The sequence below is a fragment of the Schistocerca cancellata genome, chromosome 5 (genome assembly GCF_023864275.1).
Source record: "Schistocerca cancellata isolate TAMUIC-IGC-003103 chromosome 5, iqSchCanc2.1, whole genome shotgun sequence".
In the NCBI taxonomy this organism is placed as follows: domain Eukaryota; kingdom Metazoa; phylum Arthropoda; class Insecta; order Orthoptera; family Acrididae; genus Schistocerca; species Schistocerca cancellata.
The window spans coordinates 471,614,120-471,623,924 of NC_064630.1; the positions used below are offsets into that span (position 1 = coordinate 471,614,120).

The window sequence follows — 9,805 nt, forward strand, 5'->3', positions numbered from 1 at the left end:
AGTCTAATGAGTACACAGTATGGTTTGAGAGTAAATCGGAGAAAGACGAAGGTAATGAGAAATAGTAGAAATGAGAACAGCGAGCAACTTAACATCAGGATTGATGGTCACGAAGTAAATGAAGTTAAGGAATTCTGCTACCTAGGCAGTAAAATAACCAATGACGGACGGAGCAAGGAGGACATCAAAAGCAGACTCGCTATGGCAAAAAAGGCATTTCTGGCCAAGAGAAGTCTACTAATATCAAATACCGGCCTTAATTTGAGGAAGAAATTTCTGAGGATGTACGTCAGGAGTACAGCATTGTATGGTAGTGAAACATGGACTGTGGGAAAACCGGAACAGAAGAGAATCGAAGCATTTGAGATGTGGTGCTATAGACGAATGTTGAAAATTAGGTGGACTGATAAGGTAAGGAATGAGCAGGTTCTACGCAGAATCGAAGAGGAAAGGAATATGTGGAAAGCACTGATAAGGAGAAGGGACAGGATGATAGGACATCTGCTAAGACATGAGGGAATGACTTCCATGGTATTAGAGGGAGCTGTAGAGGGCAAAAACTGTAGAGGAAGAGAGAGATTGGAATACGTGAAGCAAATAATTGAGGACGTAGGTTGCAAGTGCTACTCTGAGATGAAGAGGTTAGCACAGGAAAGGAGCCGGCCGCGGTGGCCATGCGGTTCTAGGCGCTGTAGTCCGGAACCGCGCGACTGCTACGGTCGCAGGTTCGAATCCTGCCTCGGGCACGGATGTGTGTGATGTCCTTAGGTTATTTAGGTTTAAGTGGTTCTAAGTTCTAGGGGACTGATGACCTCAGCTGTTAAGTCCCATAGTGCTCAGAGCCATTTGAACCATTTGAACAGGAAAGGGAGTTGTGGCGGGCCGCATCAAACCAGTCAATAGACCGATTAAAAAAAAAAAAAAAAAAAAAAAAAAAAAAAAAAAAAAAAAGATGAACTGCCGTATCTCCTCTGGTCAGCATAGCACCGAATCTCAATATTATTGAGCCCTAGTGGAATTCTTTGGAGAGAAGGACGCGTATAGCTGCCCACCTCTTGTCTTCGCTATCAAAACTTGCCACTATTTTGCAGGAATAATGGTGTAAGATACTCTTAAAAATCATACGAGACCTGTGTTTATCAATTCCGAGACGACTGGAAGCTGTATGTAAAGTCAGCGTACACCGTATTAGGCATGGTAACGTGTTGTGATCTCGGCGGTTTCATATTTTTGTCCAACCTCTGTACATATTAACAAGTCAAGGTGGGACCATTTTTAATCAGAATGGAATTATGGCTAAACGATAATTTTTATCTAGTTGGAAGCTGTCTTTCTGTTCACTTATAAAATTTCAAAAACTGTTTTTGTTTAAGCTTAGAGGCGATTATACTTCGCTAATTGTTAGTGAACCTATATATACACCTACAAATTGTCGTTTGAAGGAACAGGAGTTAAGCAAAGAGATTAACAAAGAAAAACTTGAAGATTAGAACATATTGTTGAGTCGTTAATGTGCTCAGTGGAGAAGGATATTATTTCAGTTGAAAGTACACAGTGTAAGTAATCAGTGTTGCTGTGGAATAAAACGACTCAGCGATTGGATTAAGTAATATAAGGAAAGGCCGAGAAAAATGAAACTTGATGTATCGCAGATGATTTAAAATCCGCTTTCCCTGAAACGAAGTACAGTGCCTCACCCATCGGATCTTCTCTAAAAATGGCTCTGAACACTATGGGACTTAACTGCTGAGGTCATCAGTCCCCTACAACTTAGAACTACTTAAACCTAACTAACCTAAGGAAATCACACACATCCATGCCCGAGGCAGGATTCGAACCTGCGACCGTAGCGGTCGCGCGGTTCCAGACTGTAGCGCCTAGAACCGCACGGCCATTCCGGCCGGCGATCTTCTCTGATGTACTTTTCCTCCTCGAGAGCCGAAACCATAGAAGGTAGTGATGCTGGGCATTGGGATCTGGAACGAAGCCGACACATTCTAACATGCGAAAGATGTTCTGCTGGGTTCAGATCGAATCTCTGGGCTCGACAGTCCATTTCACGACTGTTATTGCTCACAGTCCATTGGCTGACAGATACTGCTTTAAGACAGCATGCTTTGCCATGCTGATACAAACAAATGTCGTCTTCGAATTGTGCCTCTACTGCACTCATTACGCAATGCTGTAAAATGCGTTCAGTACTTCTTCACTGATGGCACTACAAATGACGGCGGATAACTTTCTCCAGGCATTTGCCAAACCGAACCCCTTCCATCGGATTACCACAGGATATAGCTTTGAATTATCAGTCCAAATCACTCGTTTTCAGTCATCCACTGTCCAGCGGCGTCGCCCTTTACATCATCTTAAGTGTCACTTAAGACTGACTACACAAATGTGTTGCTCTTGAGACGCTGTTCGACCATTGTACCCCACTCCATTTAACTTCTTATGTACAGTCACTGCTCTGGTTGAACTGCTGGTAGCACTTTGGAACTCACAAGTAGTTACTTTCGCCGACTTTTTGAGGATTTGTACAATCACACTACGCAATGCTCTACCATCCCTGTCCATAAGGACATGAGATCTGCCTGATGTTGCTTTAGCTGTGGTGGTTCCTTCGCGTTTCCACTTCACAGTCCCGTCACCAACAGGCGCCCTGGGCAGCTTTCGAAAGGTCCCTGATGGAATTGGAGCGCGGGTAACAATCAATGACCAATCCACGTTCGAAGTCACTGAGCTCTCCGACTCATTCCGCTGTCACTGTTTCTCTGCGAAAAACACAGTACTACACGCCTCCATTTATACTGTCGGGTCCGCCTCTCTAGACATCTAGTTGCCAATTCCGCATTACACTGTGGTAAAAATGTAAATTTCGTGTGACTAGGGCCTCCCGTCGGGTAGACCGTCCGCCGGGTGCAAGTCTTTCGATTTGACGCCACTTCGGCGACTTGCCCGTCGATGGGGATGAAATGATGATGATGATTAGGACAATACAACACCCAGTCCGTGAGCGGAGAAAATCTCAGACCCAGCCGGGAACCGAACCCGGGCCCTTAGGACTGACGTTCTGTCGCGCTGACCACGTTTTTCTTTTTACCTATCTTCTCATTTAGACAATTTTAATCCCCGCAAATAAAAGAAGCAGACCACTCAGCTACTGGGGGCGGACATTACACTGTGGTATTCCGAAACTACTGATAAGATAGTATAGCAGTATCTCCATATGCATAGAGCTTCGGTAAAGCAGTTTTCTTTTTTTTTTATTGATTATTATTGTCTTTCATAGGTGCTATATACATAAACTAAAGGTGCCATTCAACACATCCAAACGTAAAGAAAAACGGCTCCTAACGCCGTCTAGATTTAAAGAATTCACTAAAAAAAGAACGAAAAGGAAGTAGGACCCTGCAACGGCCCTGTTCGCGTGCATTCAGGTCGGCTTCTCGTCAACTTAGAAACTATGTACAGCCCTTTGAATTACATCAGGCTTGAACGTTAGTTTCTGAACGTTGATTTATCTCCTCCTTTCACATCTCAAAAAAATGGCTCTGAGCACTATGGGACTCAACTGCTGAGGTCATTAGTCCCCTAGAACTTAGAACTAGTTAAACCTAACTAACCTAAGGACATCACAAACATCCATGCCCGAGGCAGGATTCGAACCTGCGACCGTAGCGGTCTTGCGGTTCCAGACTGCAGCGCCTTTAACCGCACGGCCACTTCGGCCGGCTCCTTTCACATCTCATACCCGGAATACAGCAACTAGACAGAGGGTCCGTGAATAACGTACTCAAGTAATTGGAAAAACGTGTTCCATATTTCAAGTGTCGCCGCAAGATATGGTGTTGCTCTTGCAGTACGTACCAGAAGTCTGTGACGTTCTTGTCATACAAATAATACGTCGCCATCCCCTTTATCCAAGAAGTAGAAACACCAAACAGCAAACCTGTTGGTGAACATGAAGATACGGGCGGCGTTTATTTCTGAAAGCAGGTTGGTTTCATTCAGGTTCTCAATACGCCATAATAATTCCCACTCATTTGGCTACAAACGTCTATTTTTCAACATAATCTCCGCCTAACGCGACGACCTTACACGATATAACTGGGACGGTCTGTATGCCCGCGTGGTACCACTCTACTGGTCGACGTCGGCGCCAACAACGTCTTGCTGCATCAATAACCTTCCCATCATCCACCTTCTACTTTCCGAGCAGTGCACCCTTCAATGGATCACACAGATGGAAGTTGGAAGGTGCGAGATCTCGGCTGTAGGATGGATGAGGAAGAACGGTCCAATGGAGTTTTATGAGCTCCTCTATGTTGCGCAGATTTGTGTGAGGCCTTGGGTTGTTGTGGATAGGCGACGAACACGATGAAGTCGTTTCCTCAATTTCCTGAGGGTAGCACAATACACTTCAGAATTGGTGGGCTGGTCGTTGTGGCCGAGCGGTTCTAGGCGCTTCAGTCCGGAACCGCGCTGCTGCTACGGTCGCAGGTTCGAGTCCTGCCTTGGGCATGGATGTGTGCGATGTCTTTAGGTTAGTTAGGTTTAAGTAGTTCTAAGTTCTAGGGGACTGGAGACCTCAAATGTTAAGTCGCATAGCGCTTAGAGCCATTTGAACCATTTTCGAAGAATTGAAGGTTGCACCATGAGGGAGATATCAAACACAACAACTCTTTCAGAGTCCCAGAATACCATCCACATGACTTTACCGGCTGAGGGCGCGGCTTTGAACGTTTTCTTCGGAGGAGAGGTAGCGTGGCGCCACTCCATGTTTGCCGTTTCGTTCCCCGTTCCAAGTAATGGAACCATGTTTCATCGTCCGTGACGATGTTCGACAAAAAATTGGCACGGACGTAACACGCAAGCCATTTCATACAGATGATCCTTCGTTGCTCTTCATGGTTTTCTGTTGGGTGGCGAGGAAACCAGCGTGCACACACCTCTGAGTACCCCAACTGGTGGACGAGCGTGTCGGCACTATCGGCAGAGACGTCTGGTTCTGCAGAGAGGTACTTACTTACTTTCCGTGTCCGGAACTAGACTTCAGACTTCCAAAAATCAGCAGCCAATATGGCCTTGTCATTTGCCTCCCATAAGGTATTCATTGTGCAGGGCTGCTCTAAATATGGACAGATAAGCAGGTGTTGAGGATCCTGAACAGAGACACTCAGACAGAGAGTGTTCTCATTCTCTTTTGGGAAACCCCATTGCTACAGGTTTGTCTTGCACTTTGGCACTTCTAGCCTCATTCGGTTTAGGGTTCTCCAGACTGTGTATGGTAGGTCTCCACCAGGCGCCAGTTCTTCTTTTACATCTTTATGGGGGTTTCTCAGGTCGATTTCCCACCTTTTCAAACGATTCTCTGCAGCCGACTTTTCCAGGGCTCGGGTACGTGACAGGAAACTCTTCCTCGAACAAAGCCTTGTCCATATAAAGGATGACGCATGTCCGTTTCTTGCTTGGTTTTTTCGGCTTCGGCAGCGATGTCACGTCGTATATTGGGCGGTGCGATCCCCATGATTAAGTACATCTTGTGCACTGGGGTTGGCCTCAAGCATCCGGTAACATTCCGTGCCATTTCATTCACCGCGACATCAACTTTTCTCGCGTGTGTTGATGCAGACCATACTGGAGCGCCGTATTCCGCGGCTGACACACTGAGCGCAAGGGCTGAAGCTCTCAGGACTTTTGGGTTTGCACCCCAGGATCCGCTGGTTAGTTTCCTGATGATGTTGTTTCTAGTTGAGACTTTTTCCCTTGTGGCATTACAATGATGTTTATAGGTCAGTGTGCGATCCAAAGTGACACCAAGATATTTGGGCGTTTTACAATGCTCGAGACGTTCACCCCTCCATATTACATTTAATTCACGATTTGCCTCCCTGTTCTTTAAATGGAATGCTCAGGTGTCTGATTGCGACTCGTCGATTAACCCGAATGAAAGTGCCCGCACGTCCCAACATAGCAGGAGTCACAGCTGTGCACGGCCGGCCGGCACACGGAAGATCGGACAGGTTTGCTCGACCTGACTGCGATGGCGACAGTCGATTCATCGTGCTTTTGTTCACTGCCAGTTCTCCGTAGACATTCTGCAAGTGCTAGCGAATATCTGTGATGCTCTCATTTTCCCCAAAACGAAACTCATATCCGTTAAAGACGACAATCTGAAGGCTACGTATACCACCGCCAACTATTGAAACTTCATCAAACTATAGGGGCTGAAGCGAGAATTTTCCACGATGTCCCACAACAAACTTTTCCACCCGAAATTTGCCTACCAAATTACTATTGAACGCCCGTCGTACATTGAGGTGCATTTCAGACCTGACGCGGCTAACCCTTGGACTGCCATAGAACATATGGGCACTGAAAACAAAATCGTCCTAGGTCTCAAAGAATGTGAATCGCTCGGTGAACCATGTTAAGGGATAGAAAGTACCACGTCGCTAGAGTGCTGGTCATCTGGATCAGGGGGTCCAGCGCCGACAGTTGCAGGCGAAACCTGGTGCGTCCAGAGACACACCGGCTGGCCAGCCACGCGTCGCGGAGCAGTGAGAGTTCACGGAGCGGCCGCGCTTTCTCGCGCTGCCCTTGCTGCTGTCAAGGGCGACGGCACGCGGGCAAGGTGAACGAAGAAGCCACGCGGCCACCTGCCGCCCACGTGCGTGCGTCTCGCCCAAACAAAGGCGGTGCGCGCGCGGTTTCTGCGGAGAGTCTACCATCTCAATGCTTGTATGTGACTGACTCGAAATGCGGTTACGTAAGACTTCTGTACCCAATCAGTATCATTAACTAGCACTTCCTTTGTATTGGCAGAACTGCCAATCACTGAGGCACAGTGGTTAATCACTTTGAATGTACAGCGTTTTGAGAGATCTGAGACTATTTTACTGCACTGTTGGTAAATTCTTTTTGTCTTTTATAAGCAGGCCGGGGTGGCCGAGCGGTTGTAGGTGCTACAGTCTGGAACCGTGCGACCGCTACGGTCGCAGGTTCGAATCCTGCCTCGGGCATTGGTGTGTGTGATGTCCTTAGGTTAGTTAGGTTTAATTAGTTCTAAGTTCTAGGCGACTGATGACCTTAGAAGTTACGTCGCATAGTGCTCAGAGCCATTGAACCATTTTTTTGTGCGGCTGGTCCCGGTGGAGGTTCGAGTCCTCCCTCGGACATGGGTGTGTGTGTTTGTCCTTAGGATAATTTAGTTTAAGTAGTGTGTAAGCTTAGGGACTGATGAACTTATCAGTTAAGTCCCATAAGATTTCTCGCACATTTGAACATTTAACCATTTTTTTGTATTTCATATTATGTTATGAGGCCAAGACGCTAGTGTGTTCCATTATATTATTTATTACAATAGGCTTACTTCGGCGAGATTGGCATCTTCAGGCCATATCAGGGGCCCTGATCTCCACATGACATCGACGTCTCAGTCGGTGTCACACTACTGTATGCGTTTGCTCCGTCGTGGGGCTATGGCCGGTGATATATGTTTGCTGGAGCAGATTGTTGTTATATAATGCGACATAACACCGCAGACTCAACTGTCGGTACAGATGTCAAGTAATGTCATTACAAAATAAATTTTTATAATTAGATAACTTCATAAATAACTGCTTCAGCAAAAGTTTAAAACATTCTGTAGCTCCATCAACATCAAAGACGCAAATTTATACAGTAGTGTGACGGTAACTGAGACTCTGATGTCATGATGGAGACCACCTGATATAACTTGAAGATGGCTGTCATGCCGAAATAAGGCTACTGTAATAAACAATATATTCGAACACAGCAGTGTCTTGGTCTCACAGCATAACATGTAATGTTCTTATATGCAGCAGCCTCACATGAGTACCAGGTCTTTTTGTCTTGATCGGCAAAATTATGTTTTGATGAGTCACCAAACACTACTCATTTCGGGTTAGCGCCGTCATCAGATATGCCGCAAAACAAAAGTAAGGAGTGAATATACACCGAAGTACATAGTGTTAAAGATCATGAATTGCACACACAAAGACATATAAAAATACAGCAATAAAAAGTACTGTGCAATATCGTACATAATTTCTGTTTTGACTGTCGATGCGCTGTATTTTGAAGCCGATTTGCAACCTTTACCTTTGCACAGTAAATATTTCTGAATATTGGCATACCAAGTTGTTTAACTTAGGTATTTCATTTAACATGACCATCATTGTTTGTAATGCTCAGGCTTGTAACTTCCATTGACTCATCTTGTAATATGGTTATCGAGCCACGTTAGTCGGTCACTGATTGCACTACTCCATGTACAGTGTTTCCGTAACTGTGTCTGAAAGATAAATAATGGATTCAGTGTCATTTAGTTTATTTAATAAGCATTGTTGCTGTGTTTCGAATACAACGATGATATCTTATGTTTATTATTTTCTAACTACTTTCAATGTTTCCTGTGGTATAAAACGATTCTAAGCAAATGAACGGGACAATTTTTAAAAAAACCTGCTTTCATTTTCAAAACAGTAATTTATTCAGTTTTAAAAGTGCAGGTGTTACCATCAGCGGCAATACTGGGCTCTTTAAGTGTAATCTATGTCAGCTTTGACATTACATTTATTGAATAATCTAGGGAACGGAGAAGACGTTAGGGTTACAGATTGCTAATAAAACTTCTAATTCTGGAAATTATTTTCCCTATATCGCACAAATTCCGTAAACGTAAGCGCTCCTCAAATATTCACAGGACCACACTGCAGAATAAAATCAGGAAAATAATTACTGTTTAAAATTGAATTAAAGCAGTCTTGACCGCAATGAAATATTTATTTACAAATGTTACTGGTTTCGGTCCGAATGTGACTATCTTAAGACCATTATACCATGATAAAAGGCGGTGGCGGTGAACGTAACTCAAGCATTTGACGTTCGTGAACTCACATATGCTCCGTTCATCGCTACCTTCTACCATCATGGTTTAAACGGGCTGAAGATAGTCACACTCTGACTGAAACTGGTAACAATTGCAAATCAATATTTTATTGCTTTCAAGACTGTTGTTAGTCCATATTAAAATACTTTAACCAGACTACTGTTTTCCTCCCCGGGAAATGTTCTCAAAAATTAATCATTATTGTAGGTTGTAAATACTTCCTCATATATTACCAATAATCAAACATATTAATTATAGTAAGTGTTTACATAAATAATGTGCTGAATTTTCTTACTGTTTCAGGTGGCGAGAAACTTGGCCCCCCATCTAGTCTACTCATTCCGTTATATTTACAGTATTTTATGTATGCTATATGTATATAATTTGTAAATAAAGGAATTTATGTTACTTTAATGATGCGATTAATATGCCTTACAACACTCATACAAGAGGCGCCTCCAGGATGTAAAATTAAAACAAGTGATATTTAGGTAGGAGGTCTACGTGGAACGAATTTCTCAGATTAAGCAGAAGTCGATTGCAATTGATACTGTTACCTGATGTTTCAACTATAGAATATATCTCTGGACGCTTATCGAAAGACTATTACAATGAGATACTTGAGGTAAATGAAAATTACTGTTTTTCATAATTTTTTTCTAATTCTTGAGCTGTAGGTACAAACTACAGAACCAAAAGAACGACTGAATATGATGCAACACATTTCACACTTTGAGAGAGACAACGTCTATCTTAAAAGTACGCTGTATAATTATGAACTAGTAAGCAGCTAATTAAGCTGATTGAAATTCTCTAAGCAGTTGCTTTCTTATTGATCGGGACTTTTAGTGGTGGAGACAATGTCATGCAGAGCCAACGATTTTAGTTTAA

At 43.9% G+C, this 9,805-nt stretch overlaps 1 protein-coding gene across 1 annotated transcript in view; it reads left to right on the forward strand.

The window, feature by feature from the left end:
• Positions 1-9,258, forward strand: part of LOC126188987 (putative uncharacterized protein DDB_G0287191) — a 33,519-nt gene extending 24,261 nt beyond the window's left edge. Inside the window, exon 4 of the mRNA XM_049930780.1 lies at positions 9,218-9,258. The gene's annotated coding sequence lies outside the window, so the exon portion shown is untranslated. The remainder of the gene's footprint in view (positions 1-9,217) is intronic.
• The last annotated feature ends 547 nt before the right edge of the window (positions 9,259-9,805 follow it).